Here is an 18,537-nt window from a genome sequence, read left to right on the forward strand (position 1 = left end):
CCCCATCATTTTTCCAGTCTATCATTAAGTGTAAATTGTCAAGGGCACTATGTTTATATCTACCCACTGCCACGTTTTGGAAAGAAGCTTCTATGCACAGCTTTGGCAGGAAATTCTGGGTGCCATTTGAAGATACAGCTCATTTATCTCTCAGGTTTAACCAAAGAGTGATAAAAATGATTCCTTTCTAGGTGGTGGAGAAAAAGAAGGAGGAGGCACACCTCATATGGGAACCAAGAGACTGAATCAAGGCTGCATGGAATCCAGCTTCAGTTCAATGAAGACCACTAAATATACTGGATGGATGGCTACTGTTTCCTTTCTCTTCACATCCCAGAGCTGCTTCTCTTGCTCCAAAAAGATGACCAGGTCTGGCTTCCACACAATAAGACCCAGGAAGAGGAGGTGTCCGTAGTTCTCTAACATCACATCCCTGTACAATTCCCGCTGAGTGTGGTTCAGGCATCCCCACTCCTCCTGAGAGAATTCTATGGCCACATCCCTGAATGTCAGCAGTCCCTGAGAACTGGCCATTTCTTCTTCTTTCACTTTGTCCTCTAGATTTCTTTGTCAGAAGAGATTCATCCATAATGACTCATCTTACTGATTGTTCTCTGACATGTAAAGTTTATCAAAGTATCAGAAAGGTTCAGGATTGGGGAATCTGGCTCACCCCCCCACCCACCCCAACCCTACCCTGTCAGCATCACCACCACCTCCAGGAAGAAGACAACACAAATCCTTCAGGATGGCTGCTAATCAGAGCCTCAGGAAACAATTCTCCATGACCCTGTCAGGTTGCTCCACCCTAAACAGGTTTTGCTCCAGGGAAAGGCTTTCTTGCATCTAACAGTCCCTTGTGCGGACAGTTGTATATTTTTCTTTCACCTGTTTTTTTAAGTTGAGGTGTAATTGACATAGCATCATATTGCTTTCAGGTGTGCAATGCAATAGTTGATATTTGTATATATTTACTGTTTGCAAAGTGTAGGTATGGAATCACAGAGCACCAGTGCTGCAAGGGAGCTCAGTGCACAGCTTTGTGATACAACAGGAGCAGAAGTACGGGCCCAGTGAGGCCAAGTTCCCACAGATGGTTGGGAGCAGAGAGGCCTGGTCTCCTGGGCCTGAAGAGCATTTCTTTTCACCATATGGAATTCATTTGAAGATACATTTAAATCCCTCCCCAGACTCCATTTCTCAAGTTGAAGATGATCTTTTAGCCTTTCCCAAAACTTCAGATATTTTCTTCTTATTTTCTCCGAGTTCTCTGTACACAGATTAAGTTGTGGTGTGGAGACCATGCTGTTCTCAGAACAAGTAGCAGGCTCTGCTGTTAGTGTCTGGGATAATATTCTTATCATTAACAATCCATTAATAAAGCCAAAATATCTCTTGAGCTCTTTCGCACCACACGTCAGACAGTGATATAGGCACTGAGTACATAGGAATGAACATGACAGCCCATCCTTCAAGGGCCTTGGAGTTTGAGGGAGATGTTGATAGCTTAGGGGTTGACCAAGGTATGAGGGAGGAGATGTGGCTTGGAGGGGTGGTTTGGGGCCCAAGAAAGGGTATCATCATGTCTATGGGGCTTTAAGAGAAACTTTAAGGGAAGTTTTTACAAAAAGTGGGGTTTTTTGCTGGCTCTGGAAGAAGGCACTACTTGGTGGGTAAGTGGAGCAACCCATTTTTAGCCTTCCCTACTTTGGTGTTTAAGCACCATTTTTAGCCTTCCAGTGTTCAGCAGTGTTTAAGCACTAAAGTAGTGTGTTTGGCATGACTTACATATGTGTGTGTGCACCTGTGTGCAGGCACATGTATATGTGTGTGTCTTCAGTAGCATTTTTTGGAGTAACAAGATCACATGGATTTTGGAAAGATCACTTCGGTTGCAATGTGGAGAATGAATTGAAGGGAGAAGAAAGGAAAATCCATGTAGGCGACTAAAATAATAGTCCAGAAAGAAATGATGAAGATTTGGATGAGGCAAGGGCCATATCAGGAGAATAATCCACAGGATTCAGTGGCCCCTTGGATACTGAGTGTTGAGGATGAGGGTGAGGGCAGCAGAGGCTTCCAGGGTTGTGCTTTGGATGACGGGGTTGGACGGCTTAATAATAGGTTTGTAGTTCTTCTGTTACATGTTTCAGGGAATGTGGGCAGAATAGGAGGTTTGCAGTGGAAGATGAGGAATCCAACGTCAGCTGTGTTGAACTTGAACAGCTTGGGAGTGTCCAGTTTGCATCATCCTATGGGCAGAGAGACATATGACTCAGGAGAGCAAGGGAGAAGCCCCAGATAGATAGTATGGGGGGTGGAGTGGAACTAAGCAGTGGCCAGTTGGGTCCAAGGAGACATTAGGGGGTGAGAACAGGACACTTCTCCAAGGGTGGGCAAAGGGGACTCATGGAGGAGATGGAGGAGAAATTCCTGGACAGGCAGGAGGAGAACAAGAACCATGTATGTGCTCAGGTTCTGTCTGGTGAGAGGTCTATTCCTGGCTTGAATGCTGATGGCCAAGATATCTCTGTGCTCACACAGCCTTTCCTTGGGGCATGTGTGGAGGCAGAGAGTTGTGGGGAGAGGGAGGTGGGTGAGGGGAGAAAAGGGAGAGTGAAGAGGAGAGAGAGGGTGAGAGGGAGAGGGAGGGTGGGGGGGCAGAGGGTGGGAGGAACGGGGAGGGGCAGAGAGGGCAGAGAGGGGAAAGGGGGAGGGGAGAGGGAGGAGTATAGGGCAGAGATGGATAGAGCGGGAGAGGGAAGGGGAGGGGGAGAGGGGAGAGAGGGACAGAGCGGGGAGAGGGAGGAAGATCTGTGTTCCTATTTGTTTACATTGAGATATAATTGCCATACAACACTGTGTGAGTCTAGGTGTGTAGTACACTAACTTGAAGCCATTATGCTGTAATATGACCGTCACTGGCATTAGCCGACACCTCTACTGGGTCACATAGTTTCCATTTCTTCTAGTGATGAGAATAATTAAGACCTAGTTTCTTATCAAGTTTAATTTTTATAATAGTTTTTTGGGGGGGAGACTGTAACCCCTGTACTGGGTATTAATTACATCTTTAGGACTTATTTATCTAGATGCTGCAAGTGTGCATCCTTGAACAACCTCTAAACATTTCACTGTTCCCCACACCCAGCCTTTGTAACCACTCTTCCACTCTGTCTTTTTAAGTTCAGGTTTTTTTTTTAGATTCCACATACAAGGAATATCATATAGGATTTGTTTTTCTCTGTATGACTTATCTCACTTAACATAATGTCCTCAGGGCTCATTTGTTTTGTTGCAAATGGCAGGATGTGATTTTCTCATGGCTGAGCAGAATTCCACTGTGTGTGTGTGTGTGTGTGTGTGTTCTTTATCTATTCACCGCTGATGGACACTTACATTGTTTCTGTATCTTGGTGATTGTGAATAATGCTGCCATAAACATGGGGGTGCAGATGTCTCTTTCATGACCTGTTGTCATTTCCTTTGGGTACATACCCACAAGTGGGATTGCTGAGCTGTATGGCAATTCTGTTTTTAATTTCTTGAGGAACTTCCATACTGTTCTCTCTAAAGTGGCTGGACTGGTTTACAATCCAAGCAACAGTGAACAAAGGTTCCCCTTTTTCCACATCCACACCAACACTTATTCTTTCTTGTTTTCTTGACAGCCATTCTGATAGGTGTGAGGTGATATTGTGGCTTTGATTTGCATTTCCCAAATGATGAGGGATGTTGGGCACCTTTTCATGTACTTGTTGGCTGTCTGGATGTCTTCTTTGGAAAAATGTCTATTTAGTTCCTCTGCTCATTGTTTAATCAGATTGTTAGGTTTTCTTGTTATTGAGTTGTATGAGTTCTTTGTAAATTTTGGATCTTAATCTCTTATCTTATACATGGCTTATAAATATTCTCTCCCACTGTTTAGGTTACCTTTTTATTTTGTTAACTGATTCTTTTGTAGTGCAGAAGCTTTGAAGTTTGATGTAGCCCCCCTTATTGATTTAGTCCCTTGTTGTTTGTGCTTTTGGAGTCATATCAAAAAAGTCATTGCCAAGACCAACGTCGAGGGGCTTGTCTAGGAGTTTTATGGTATTAGGTCTTCTGTTTAAGACTCTGGTCCATTGTGAGTTAATGTTTGTGAGTATTGTAAGACAGGGGTCCAATTTCATTTTTTCTTCATGTAGTTAACCAGTTTTCCCAGCACCATTTGTGGTGGTGTTCTTTTCCCATTGGATGTTCTTGGCTCCCTTATCAAATACTAGCTAACCAGACAAGCAGGGGTTCAATTTTGGGCTCTTTGCTCTGCTCCATTATCTACAGGTCTGTTTTTACGCCAGTACCATGGTGTCTTAATTACTATAGCTTTGTAGTAGTGTGAAATCAGGAAGTGTGATGCCTCCACCTTTGTTCTTTCTGTGATGGCCTTGGCTATTTGGCGTCTTTTGTGGTTCCATACAAATTTTAGGATTGTTTACTCTATTCCTGTGAAAAATGCTGTTGCAATTTTGATAGGGATGGCAATGAATTTATAGCTAGCTTTGGGTATCAAGGACTTTTAATAATATTAACTCTTCTAATCCATGAGCCATTTGTTTGTGTCTTCTTTGATTTCTTTCGAACAAGTCTTGTAGTTTTCATTGTATTGATCTTTCACTTCCTTGGTTAAATTTATTTCTAGGTATTTTATTGTTTTTAATGCTACTATAAATGGGATAGTTTTATTTTTTTCAGATATTTCATTGTTAGTGTATAGAAATGCAACTTATTTTTGTGTTTTGATTTTATAGCCTGCAGCTTTACTGAATTCATTGGTTATCCAACAGTTTTTTAGTTGAGTCTGGGATTTTCAATATACAAGATCACATCATTTGAAAACAATGCCAAATTTCCAGTTGGAATACCTTTTTTTTCTTTGTCTTGCTTGATTGCTCGAGATGGGACTTCCAGTACCATGTTGAGTAGGAGTGGTGAGAGTGACCATCCTGAGGCTCTCCTCCAGTTTTAATATTTTATTCAAGTTTTATTTTAAGTGATGATAATTTAAGCAGTTGAAGGAGGAGGGTCTAATTCCAAACAAAAGGGAAGACTAAAATGACCCCATTAAACTTCTAAAAAGCCAGCTGAGTGGTGATCATGCAACAGAAGTCTGATTTAGATCCCAAGGGTTGTCACCATGTGACTACAGTGATACACTCTTCCCATCTTGCAGCTGGAACTCTTGGCAGCTATGTCAGACTCTGGTGCAAAGGCAGCAGATCCGTAAGAGAGAGAATTAAGTCCTGAGTCGTGGCTTTCATCACGTCCACCCTCTCTACCCCAAAACAGCACAGAGGAAACAGCTACTTTCCCTGACGACCACTTTGAGGAGGATGGAGTAAGAGGTGGTGATGTAGGGTAGAAAGAGGTCATGAAGATTCTGTCTAAAAACTCCTTTCAGATGAGTTTGTGCACAGCATCAAACAATGAGCCTCACCTCATTCAGGGCAGGAAACCCAGTTTGATTCTCAGAAAGTCACAATTTCATTCATTTACTCAATACAGATTTAAAGTGCCTATATTTTATCAGCTTCCACCGGCAGCCATTTCTCTAAAAAAGAAACCTGAGCTCTTTAGAGTGGCCACCAAGTTCCCCCCAAGACTACAGGTGAAAGGATGTTTTTGGAATCGGATTTCTTATGTACCTTTGTAACCTTCAAGCTAAATCACCTTTAACCTGGAGGTCTAACATGATGTTCAACAAAATTGCATCCTGGACATACAATATTAAAAGGTACACTAAGTTCCAAAGTTAAGTATGCTGCAAAATAGTTTTAAACTGAACAACTGTCTAGTATTCATTTATGCTTGAAATTCCAGTCCCAGACCAGCCTGGTGTCCACTGGCATTGACATTTTTGCTTCCTGGCAGAGCTGACGGCATCAGTTTGATACCTGGCTTTAGGATCTGAATATACCCTAGACCTATCAGGCTGGAATCATTCCCTTTGGCCAAGAAGCAGGTATCAGGGTCGATCTGATACTTGGCTGCTATTCCAAAGTGAGTGTTACCATTTCCTGCTGTTCATTTTAGATTGATAGAGGTTTCCAACTTCCTGTTCACCTTCTGGCAAAAGGAGCTGCCGAATTCTGTCCTGTCATTAACATTGATGCGAGGCTGGAATTCATCCATCTTGTAGCCAACTGCAAAGTTGCTCTGGGTCACTGGGGACTTTGTGGTCTCAAAATTCATCTGCTGGCCAGCCAGCCAGCCCTGGTAACTCAGCACACAGCACCTTGAATTGAAGGCCTGGTGTTGTGGTAGTTCAGGTTGATGGGCTTCTGCCTGTATCCTGCCTCAAATTTAGCATCTCCTACCCCACCACCCCCAGGGTTAGGCGAGCCAGATAAATCAAAGGTCAGCTTCAGTCCATGTGCAAGCTGATCTAACACAGTAATCTCAGTGCCTAGGCATGTGGTTGGGTTCCATTTCTCTGTAATATGGTACAGATTGGTTTCCAGACTGTGTGAGTTTTTGTTAATTGTGTCTTTTAAGGAATTTGGTCCGTTTATATAAGATAGTAAATTTAGGGCTGGAGAGTTGTTCATGGTATTCCTTTGTTATCCTTTTCATGTCCATAGGATCTATAGTGATGGCCCTTCTTTTATTTCCGATAATAGTAATTTGTGTCCTTTTTTTTTTTTGGTAACTTGGCTAGAGGTTTGTCAATTTTATTGATCTTTTCAAAGAACCAGCTTTTGGTTTTGTTGATTTTCTTTATTGATTGCCTCTGTCCAATTTTATAAATTTCTGCTCTAATTTTGCAATTCCTTTCCTTCTTACTACTTTGGATTTAATTCTCTCTTTTCTTTCCAGTTTTCTAAGGTGGAAGCTTAGATGATTGATTTAGATCTTTCTTCTTTTATAGTGTAGCTTTCAACAATATGAATTTTCCTTCAAATACTATTTTCCCTGCAACCTGCAAATTATGATAAGTTGTATTTTATTTAGTTGAAAATATGAAAAAATTTCTCTTATGACTTCTCTGACCCATTTGCCATTTAGTAGTGTGTTTTTTAATCACTGAGCATTTGGGGATTTTCCAGCTACCCTTCTGTTACTGATTTCTAGTTCATTACATTGTGGTCAGAGAGCAAATGTATGATGTGTTTTATGACTCAGAATGTGGTCTATCTTGGTGCATGTTCCGTTTGAGCCTGAGAAGGATGTATATTCTGCTGTTGTTGGTGAAGTATTCTTTAAATGTCCTTTAGATCCAGTTGATTGATGGTGTTGTTCAGTTCAACTGTGTCCTTATTGATTTTCTGCACGTTGGATCTGTCCATTACTGACAGCGGCATGCTGCCATCTCCAACAGCAATAGTGGACTCATTCATTTCTCCTTTTAATTCTAGTAGTTTTTTTTCATGTATTTTGACTCTCTGTTTTTAGGTACACGTACATTAAAGATTATTGTGTCTTCTTGGAGAATTGACTACTTTATTATCATATAATGAATGCCCTTCTTTATCCTGATAATTTTACTTGCTCTGACATCTGCTTTGTCTGAAATTAATATTGCTACTCCAACTTTCTTTCTTTATGTTAAAGACTTTATTTATTTATTTTTCAGAGAGAGAGCACAAGCAGGGAGAGCAGCAGGCAGAGGGAGAAGCAGGTTCCCCGCTGAGCAGGGACCCTGATGGGGGACTTGATCCCAGGACCCCGGGATCATGACCTGAGCTGAAGGCAGATGCTGAACTGACTGAGCCACCCAGGTGCCTGCTTCTCCAACTTTCTTTTGATGAGTGTTAGCATGGTTTCTCTTTATCCACCCCTCACTTTTATTTTATTTTATTTTTTTGAGAGAAAGAGAGAGCTTGAGCAGGGATGGGGAGAGGCAGAGGGAGAGAGATAATCTTAAGCAGGCTCCATGCCCAGTGTGGAGCCCCACATGGGGCTCACTCTCACAACCCTGAGATCATGACCTGAGCTGAAATCAACAGTCTGGTGCTTAACGGACTGAGTCACCCAGGCGCCCCAGCCCCCTCACTTTTATTTGATCTGTGTCTTTGTATTTAGAGTGGGTTTCTTTTAGAAACCATGTAGTTGGGTCTTATTTTTAAAATCCGTCCTACAGTACTTTATTTGGTATATTTTGATCATGGATGTTTAAAAGGGTAATTTATATAGCTTGATTAACATTGGCCATATTTGTTTCTGTTTTAATTTGTTGCTTTTGTTCTTTGTTTTTTTGTCTTCCACTCTTTTTCTGCATTCTCTGTTTTTTTTAAAGATTATTTATTTTAGAGAGAGAGAGAAAGCACATGAGCAGGGGGAGGGGCAGAGGGAGAGGGAGAGAAAGAGAGAGAAAGAATCCTCAAGCAGACTCCCTGCTAAGCATGGAGCCTGATGTGGGTCTCGATCCCAGGATCCTGAGATCATGACCTGAGCAGAAATCAAGAGCCTGCCGCTCAACTGATTGAGCCACCCAGGCGCCCCTGCATTCTCTGGTTTTAATTGAACATTTACTTATATTAATTGCCTTCTCTTTTAGAATTTCAATTATACTTCTTTTATTACTTTCCTTAGTGGTTGCCCTTGAGTTTGCAATGCGCATTTTTAACTAATCCAGATCGGCTCTTGAATAGCACTGTGCCATTTCATGAGTACTGCCAGTACCTTACACAGAGTACTCCCATTTCCCCTCACACCCTTTATAACATTGCTGCCACTCATTTCACTGAGCGGTAAACTACAGTCACTAAATTTATTGTTGCTATTATTATTTTGAACAAACTGTCCTTTCTCTCTTATATCAATTAAGAATAAGAAAAATAAAATATTTTATTTTTACCTTTATTTATTCTTTCTCTAACACTCTTCCTTGCTTTATTTAAACCTGAGCTTCTGGCCTATATTTTCCTTTTTGATGATCATCTTTTAATGCCTCTTGCAAGGCCCGTCTCTTGGTGCCACATTCCCTCCAGTTTTGTTTGTCTGAGGAGATCCTTATTTCTCCTTCACTTTTGAAGGATAATTTTACTGAATACAGAATTCTAGGTTGGTGTTGTTTTTTGTTTTTTACATCTTAAATATTTTACTCCACTCTCTTACTTGCATGGCTTCTGAAGAGAAGTCCTGTGTAATTCTTTTTCTTGCTTTTCTATGTGTAACGTTTCCCTCCACCTCCTCCTCTGGCTTTTTCCAAGATTTCTTCTTTGTCTTTGATTTTCTGCAGTTTGAAGATGATATGCCCAGGCATAGATTTTTAAAGGTATATACCCTGCTTGATGCTCTCTTAGCTGTCTGGATTTGTGGTTTGGTGTCTCTGCTTAATTTTGGAAAATTCTCAGTCACCCCGCCTTCTGTATTTTTTCTGTTCTTCCATTTCTTTCTCTGTTTCTTCTCTTCTGGCATTCCCATCATTGGCATGGTATACCTTTTGTTATTATCCCACAGATCTTGGATAGCCCGTCCCATCCTTGTTATTACTTTTTTTCTCTTTGCATTTCAGTTTTGGAATTTTCTATTGGCATTTATTCAAGTTTATTACGGTCTCTTCCTTCGTTAGCCACTCTGATCTATTGATCACTAGTCAAAGGCATTAACTTTTGTTACAGTGTTATTTTGATTTCTGCTATTTAAAATAATTCTTTCTTACAGTTTTCATCTCTCTACTTTCATTGCCATCTGTTCTTGAATGTCGTTCACCTTTTCCATGAGAGTGTTATACATAGTAATCATGGTTTTAAACTCTCGGTCTGATAGTTCCAACATCTCTTCCACATCTGAGTCAGGTTCTGATGCTTGCTCTGTTTCCTTAAACTGTGTTTTGTCCCTTTGCATGCCTTGTGATTTTTTGCTGAAAGCTGGACATGTTGTACTGGGTGAAAGGAACTGAGGCAAATGGGTGTTTAGTGTGCAGCTTCATGTTTCTCTGACTAGGAGTCGGGCTGTGCCTACTGGCTCCATTTGCTGTAGCTGTCAGAGGCTGATAGTTCCTCTGGTGTCCCTGTTGTTGTCTCTCCTGTGTGTTTGGGTTTCCCTAGAGACTCTTTTTAAATAAAACCTGAAAGATGTAGTTATTTCCCTTGTATTCCTCAGTTATTATATAAGAGAAAATTTTATAATCCTATGATTAGACCTCAGTCTTTTAGTGAGCTCCCCCCTACCCCTGCCCCAGGGCCGTGATCTCTACAAGTGTTCTTTGGGTTTTACCCCCTTAGATGAGACAGGCCAGAAGGAGCTGGATTGGGGTATTCCCCTTCTTCTGTGGAAGGCTAGAGCTGGCTGTGGTGGTGTGTTTTTATCCCCCCAAGTGATAAGCTTTGGGAAATCACATCAGTTAGATCTGGTGATATAATTTCTCTTAAGGACTGGGTGTGTAAACAACAGGTGCTCTAATGTCCACAACAGCCAAAATATGGAAAGAGCCCAGATGTCTATTGACATGAATGGGTAATGAAGATGTGGTATATATACACAATGGAATATTACTCAGCCATCAAAAGAATGAAGTCTTGCCATTTTCAATGATGTGGATGGAACTAGAGGGTATTATGCTAAGTGAAATGAGTCAGAGAAAGACATACCATATGATTTCATTCATATGTGGAGTTTAAGAAACAAAACAGATGAGCATAGGGGAAGGGAAGGAACAATAAAATAAGAAAAAAACAGAGAGGGAGTTAAAAGACTCTTAACTCTAGGAAACAATCTGAGGGTTGCTGGAGGGGAGGGAGGTGGGTAGGGGATGGGGTAACTGGATGATGGGCATTAAAGAGGGAACATGATGTAATGAGTACTGGGTGTTATATGCAACTGATGAATCACTAAATTCTACCCCTGAAACTAATAATACACTATATGTTAACTAAATTGAATTTAAATAAAAAATTAAAAAAAAAAGAACAGGTGCTCTGGGTGTATTTCAGAATTGCTACTTTCCCTTCACCCTGTCATAAGCAGGAGATGATTTTTCTATCTTCACTGTGAGAACCTGGCATGGCTCCTGCCCATCTCCAATTTTTTGAGCAGTGCTTTGCCCCATGACCTCAATTCTCTGATGGGCCTAAGAACAGTTGTCGATTTTCAGTTTCTTCTTGTGAGGATAGGAGTGATGGCTTCCAGGTTCCTTATATGCTGGATCAGAAACCGGAAGTCTCCTCCTCCACTTCTGAAGGTTAGTTTTACTGGATATAGAATTCTTGCTTTTCAGTTTTTAAATTTTAGTACTTTGAGTACATCATCTCACTATCTTTTGGCCTTTCTGTTTTCTGATGATAAATCAGCTGTTGACCTTGTTGAGGATGCTTTACATGTGATGAGTCAGTTCTCTCATGCTTCTGGATTCTTTGTCTGTGGCTTTCAGTAGTTGGATTATGATATATCTGGTGTGGCTGTCTTTTAATTTATCCTGTTTAGATTTTGTTGCACTCCTTGGTCGGTAGATCCACATCTTTAATCAAATTTGGGAAATTTGCAGCCATTATTTCTCCCAATAAATGTTCTACCTCTCTCTCTCTCCCTTCTCCTTCTAGGAATCTCAGTAGACATATGTCGGTGTGCCTGATGGTGTCCCCCAAATATCTGAGGTTTTGTTAATTTGTATTCAGTCTTTTGTCTTTTCTGTTCCTCAGATTGGATAACCTTAATTGTCTTATCTTCAAATTCATGGATTCTTTCTTCTGCCTGTTCAAGTCTGCTATTGAACAATTTTATTTAATCTCCCATTTTAGTTATTGTACTAATTTTAGCTCCAGAATTTCTGGTTGGTTTCTTTTTATAATCTCTTTCTCTTTATTGATAGTCTCTATTTGATGGGCCATCCTTCCCATACTCTAGTTTTTTCACACAGTGCTTCCTTTATCTCTTTGAGCATATTTAAAATAGTTGACTTTATGCTATTAATAGTAAGTCCAACATCTGGACTTTTTCAGTTAGTTCTTACTGATTGATTCTTAACCATCTGCGTATGGGCTATACTTTTTTTTTTTTTAAGATTTTATTTATTTATTTGACATAGAGAGACAATGCAAGAGGAGGAATGCAGTGGGAGTGCGAGAGGGAGAAGCAGGCTTTCTGCTGAGCAGGGAGCCTGATGCGGGCCTCGACCCCAGGACCCTGGGATCATGATCTGAGCCGAAGGCAGACGCGCTTAACGACTGAGCCACCCAAGTGCCCCTGGGCTACACTTTCTTGTTCCTTGGCATGCCTTATAACTTCTGTTGAAAACTTTACATTTTGTCTATTATAATGGGACAGCATTGGATTTTCCCCCTTCCCCAGGTTTGTTGTTTTTGCTTCTTATTGTAGTACTGGTTGTCTGTTTGGTGACTTTTCTGAACTAATTTTGTAAAGTCTGTGTTCTTTGTCATTGTGGCCGCTGGAGTCTCTCTGTTCTATTAGCTCAGTGGTCAGCTGATCATTCAGCAGAGATTCTTTAGATGACCGGGACCAAAAAACCCTCCCCGTCTCTGCTGAGGGGCTCTGTGTTGGGGCATAGCTTCAACAATCAACGAGACAGTTCACAACTACACCTTAGCTTAACTTAGCTTTTACAGAGCCTCAAGGTCAGCCACAGGTGAGAGCTATGGTCTCTCCTGAGCCTTTCTTTACACGGCCCTGGGCATGCATGTGGCCTTCTAGATTCCCAGAAATATGTGGGGGCTTTTCAAAGCCCTTATTCCAATACCCAGAGCTCCTCATTCCCTGGTCTTTCCACCCCCACCTTTTAGTCAATCTATTGTGATCTGTTATCCACTACCTCATGCATCAGTGACTAAAACATTTGCCTAGAAAGGTTTTCGACAAATGGCCCCAGATAGCAGCTTTATCATGAGGCCAGAAATCCAAGCCTTTAGAGCATGTCTCCCAGGGAACCTCCAGACAGATCAAATAATGGCAATTCTTTGCAAATAAGGTCCATTCTTCCCCCTCTGGTGCCTGAGCCAGGGATGCAGACTGTTATTTTAAAGGCTAACACTCATTGACGCATTGAGGGATGGGCTAGGGTAATATGAAATGCTGCTTATGGAGATTCAGGCATTTTTTTGGAATAAGTGCCCCCCAGGTTACTGCATGGTTTTGCGTAGATTCTAGAGTTCCAAATGAGTTTATTTTGCCTGTTTTTTTGTTTCATTGATTTTTATGCAGATGTGGATTTTTGGATTTCCTTACTCTGACAATTTTTGTTCTCATCACCCATGAGTGAGTTTCTTAAGAGTAAATAGGTTCTGTATTTTATTTATCTACATGCTGAGGAAACTTTTGGTCACAGGATAGATGTTTGCTACATACTTGTTGCATAAAGGATTGCATGGATCAGTAGGAATTGAAAACAGAGACATTTGAGAAGCTTGGCCATGACTGGAAGTAGGTATGTGGTGCCTGGAGGGGAGATAGTTTTGAGGGAGTTGTTTTTTTTTTTTTTAATTGAACACATTTATAGGATGTGGTGAGGAAACCGCTGGAGTGAGAACATTAAAAAATCTGTATTACTACATGGCTGTGTTCACCATCTTTGTTTTTGGCAATGGTGTGACTCTGGCCCTAAGTCAGCCTGTGGTTCCCTTCATCCTGAGCTCTTTCCTTTCACATCTGTCTGCTTAGAGTCTCTACAGTAGATGTTTATGGAAAAATATATTCTTTCTTACAGTGCTTTTTTGAGATAAAATTCACATACCATAAAATTTCACTTGTTTTAAGTGTACAGCCCCAGTGATTTTTAGTGTATTTATAGAGTTGTGCAACTATCACCACTATTATCCAATTTTAGAACATTTCCAGAGCCTCAGAAGGGTCCCTTGTGGCCGTGTGCAGTCCTCCCCGTCCCTCGCCCCTAGTGTCTGGCAAGCATGGGTCCACTTTCTGTGCTTGTGGAGTTTAGGTTTTGTGCTCACTGAGGGAGCTCGAGCGTGGTTCCGTGTTCCTTCTCAGGCAGAGCTGAGACCCCAGCCCACCCTGTGTGCTCCCACCACAAGCCAGGTTAGCTGGGAGACCTCAGTGGGCCCTTCTCGACAAGGATGCCCGCTAGAATAAAGCCCACTGCCCTAAGGCAACCAACATGTGTCGTAAATTAGCTTATCTCGGGGTGCCTAAGTGACTCAGGTAGTTAAGTGTCCAACTCTTCATTTCAGCTCAGGTCATGGTGTCAGGGTCGTGAGATCGAGTCCCGCATTGGGCTCTGTGTTGGGCACGGAGCCTGCTTACGGTTCTCTCTCTCCCTCTGCCCCTCCCCCACATCCCCCTGCTTACACACTCTCTCTCTCTCTAAAAAAAAGAAAAAATCAGCTTATCTCCTCTCTTCCTACAGGGCACTAGCTATGGAGCATTCTTGGGAAAACAGAAAAACAGTCCTTCAGATCACTTGCCTGTAGGCTAAATCCTGATTGAGAGGGCTTTAATGAGAAAGGATGGGGAATAGGATCAGGCCTTCAGAGACTTCTGAACCAGTCGTTATTTTAACAGGTCATTACAAGCTGCCTCTCCACGCCCCGGTACTCTGCATCAGGTACTGTGTGGAGCTAAGGATGTAGGATTCCTACCCTGGAGGAGCCCATAGCCTCTTAGGGTTGCTGATGACAGGCTTGCCCATGACATTGTCAGACAGGAAGGTAACAGATCTCCAGGTGGTGGGAAGACTCTCCTTCTTGGATGGCTCACTGGGAGGAGAGCTCTGTGGTCCTAGAAAATTAAGCAGGCTGGGGAATACCAGGCAGACATTGTCCTAATCTGTACTCTTCTGGGGAAGAATGTTTTAAATTTCTCCCAACATATTTGTTCATGGAAGCCAAAGATCAGCGTTTTATTAGGAGGGAGCTGTAGTGAGCTGGAATGAGTCTCATCTTCAGTGGTGTGATCTTGCTCAGGAAGTGGACCTCCAGATGGTCTTGGACTCCTTGGTGAACCACCAGAAACACCAATTCATTTAATGAAACATACAAGTTAGGAATGTGTATTTGCATACCGTGAAGTAATCTCGGGCACATGTGAAAACACATCATAAAATACCACAAGGCATTTCATGGAATGTCCTGCTGTGTCTGGTTTTTCTAACAGTCATTTGCTATTCATTCGTTTGTTTTCTGCCAGCTCTTGTTGGATAATTGGTACCAGGTTTCAGATTTTAGGAAAAATGTAGGATTAAAAACTCAAAATTGGGAAAATTCTATCCAATATTTGTGTATGCATACGAAGGGGCAAAAAATTGGCACCATTTAGTTTTATCAGCAGGACACCTCGTTCAGGGCAGGGAGAGGGGGCAGGGTTTGAGAACCACTCACTACAAGTCGCTGGGGAGGATTGTGTAGGAGTTCTCTTCAAAGAGTGGAAGCCCTTCTTTATCGACTGCCTGCTGGCCATTCCTTATCCTTTTCCGTGGGGAGCTGCATCCCCGCCTCTCACTGCCTCACTCTGTGATGGGCATACCAGGGGAACCCAGTCGGCTAAGAGTTCTGGACCCAGCTGGTGCACTGTAACCTGGTGGCAAAGATCTCTTTTGTTTTATTTTCCTTATCTGCAAAATAGAAATGATAATATTCCCTTGCTGATGTCTCAATTTTTCCCATGAAAGTCAAGTATTAATGAATAAATATAAAGAATCATTAATTGTTTTGCCTGGGGATTGTGTAGTCATGATTCTGTCTCTCCCTGGATGGATTCCCAGTGGCTGCCTCCATGATGGTTCCCGGTGGCCCCACCTTGTGGGATGCATGCCCCATGTGTCAGCCTCTCACAGTGGGGTTGTCCTGCGTGTCCAGAGTGTGGCAGGAGTGATGTTGTGCCCCTTGAGATTAGGCTACACAAGGCACTAGTGTGGCTCTGTCCTCTGGGGAAGCCAGCTGCCTTGTGGCCACAGCCATCCTGCGGACCATCCCGCCTGATGAGGCCTCTGGCCAGCAGCCATCCGACTGACTTCGAAGTGGCTGTTGCCTAGACGTAGATGTTGCAGCCTTTCACGCCTTCAGATGACCGCAGCCCCAGTCGCTGCTTTGCTGGAACCTACAGAGATCCGAAGCCAAAGAGATGCGGCTGAGTCGTTCCAAGCCTCTGACTCTCTGAGTTAATAAACGCTTGCTGGTCTCCTGCTCTGTTCTGGGGTAACTTGTTATGCAGCGTTAGGTAACTGATACAGTCCTCGAATAGAAAAATGTGTGTATTTGCCCATAGAACGTGTGCTGGTCACTTGGAGGCCACTCAGCTTAACCAACACTCGAGAAACAAAAGTGAAAGCGAACGATGGAAGGGCGGGAAGGTAGGATGTAGACGTGCCTGTGAAGGTTTGTTCCCCACTGAGGCCGTCTGTCCTGCACGAATGCCCAGAATGACACCGTAGGTACCTTCCACCAGCTTCCGTGACCCGCCAGCAGATGTGTTTCCGCCTGACAGCCGAGGAGGTTCCTCCAGAGGAGGCCTGCTGGCGCCTCTTCTGCGCAGCCCGGCCCTGCGTGCCACCCTCTGGTCATGGCAGCCTCTGGAGGGACAGGGGACACCAGGAGCCCAAACGTGAGAACCTAGAACGTCAGTGTGAGGAGGTCATCCTGTCTTCCCCGGACAGCCTCCCTCCGCGCCTTCCTGTGTCTGCACGTGCTCTTCGTCGCGCCGTCGGCCAGCTCTGGTCACCGCCCTGCTGACCCCAAGGGGCTGACAAACAAGTGGCTGCCCCAGGGGCATGGCCACGGCAGCTGTCTTCATGGCACGGCTGGAGCTTGCAGCTCCCGGGACGTGCAGCTGGCCTGAAGCGGATACAAGGGAAGGACAGCAGCAGTGGACACACGCTGATCCCACGAGAGCAGACGGGACACTCGTCCATCCTCGTTGCCTCTGCCCCTGCTGGCATGCCCGTCCCGCGGAAGTCAGGGCCTCTCACCAGGGAGCTACACACACACCTCTGGGGCAAGCGGGCCATAGCCGGAGCCCACGAGGGGTTGGCAGGTGAGGGCCGCGGGCGAGCTGCTGCAGCAGGGGGTCCTGTCTGTGGGGCCCTGACCAGCAACACGCCGGACACGCGGTTCAGCGAGAGGTAGTCCGGCCTGGCCGTCGCCGCCCTACAGGACCACCCCACCTGGCCCCAGACACGTCACACCATTCAGGACCAGACAGAAGGAGCCCACTAAAGAAGCACTTGGTTGTTACTTGTACTGCAAGACTAGTAGTGGGAGTTTTGATGTCAGGCCTCTTTTCTGTTCCTAAGAATTATTGAGGATCCCACAGGTTTTTGTTTATGCGGGTTATGGCTGCAGATATTCATCCTAAAAATTAAAGAAATTGGAAACTATTTATTTATAAATGAGAATAATAAACCATTACATGCTATTATAAATGACATCTTTTAATAAAAATATCTATATTTTCCAAAATTAAAAAAATCTGATGGGACAAGAGGGACATTGTTTTACATTTTGAAATGCAGTGGGCAGGCTGGAGACCCGCGAGCCGGGGGTGGGTCTGAGCCATAGGCCCTGAGAGCCAGAGCGCAGAGGCACCTGCTGGTCCCGCTCAGCAGTCAGGCACACAGGGAGTCACTCCCCTTTCTGCCCTATCCAGGCCTCCGTGGACGGCTGAGCCCCACCCTCACTGCTTTCCTCAGTGTGCGGATTCAGGTGTGGACTGCCCAGAATAGTGTTGAACCACATACCTGGGTCCCTGTGGTCCAGGCCGGGTGACACATAAGATTGGCCATCACACCCCAGGAGTGAGACAGAGCTTATCCTGGTCTGGCTCCTGCAGACCCCCGTCCTGGTCTAGAACTGGTGTAAGGGAGCCTGAGCCCACGTGGGGGTAGGAGGAGCACCACGTGGAGGAGGAGCACCATGTGGACTGGTGCCTGGAGTGGAGACCAAGGCTGAGGAGGACAGTCCTGGCTCCCTGTGCCTCCAGATCAAGTCCTGGGGCTCCCCCCGTCGGCAGCTCCACTGGCCACACCTTCTTTACCTTTTCATTTGTCGGTGGACAAACAACTTTGGTCATTTCCATATCTTGGATTGTGAATAATTCTGCAATGAACATGGGAGTGCAAATATCTCTTCTAGATCCTATTTTCATTTCCTGTGGATATGTACCCAGAATGGGATTGCTGGATCTAGTTCTATTTTTCACTCCTTGAGGAACCTCCACACTGTTTTCCAGAGTGGCTGCACCAGCTTGCGTTCCCACCAACAGTTTAAGAGGGTTCCCCTTTCTCCGCATCCCCGCCAACACCTGTTGTTTCTTGTCTTTTTGATGAAGGCTGTTCTGACAGGTGTGGTATCTCATTGTGGCTTTGATTCGCATTGTGGGGATGAGTGATGTCGAGCATCATTTCATGTGTCTGTTGGCTGTCTGTATGTCTTCTTTGGAGAAAGTGACTCTTCAGTACCTCTGTTTTAAATCGGATTTTTTTTTTTTGCTATTGAGTTATTTAAAATATTTTGGACGTTAACCCCTTGTCAGATATATGATTTGCAAATATCTTCTCCCATTCAGTAGGTTGCCTTTTCATTTTGTTGATAGTTTCCTTTGCTGTGCAGAAGCCTTTAAGTTTTGCTTATTTTTATGTTCCTTTTGTATTTGGTG

General features: G+C 43.6%; 2 pseudogenes; both read right to left on the reverse strand.

Moving 5' to 3' along the window:
* Positions 1-246: 246 nt before the first annotated feature.
* Positions 247-579, reverse strand: LOC118521517 (KRAB domain-containing protein 5 pseudogene; annotated as a pseudogene).
* A 5,230-nt stretch (positions 580-5,809) lies between these two features.
* LOC118521520 (non-selective voltage-gated ion channel VDAC1 pseudogene) lies at positions 5,810-6,587 on the reverse strand (annotated as a pseudogene).
* Positions 6,588-18,537: the final 11,950 nt, after the last annotated feature.

This window comes from Halichoerus grypus, chromosome 14 (assembly GCF_964656455.1).
Source record: "Halichoerus grypus chromosome 14, mHalGry1.hap1.1, whole genome shotgun sequence".
In the NCBI taxonomy this organism is placed as follows: domain Eukaryota; kingdom Metazoa; phylum Chordata; class Mammalia; order Carnivora; family Phocidae; genus Halichoerus; species Halichoerus grypus.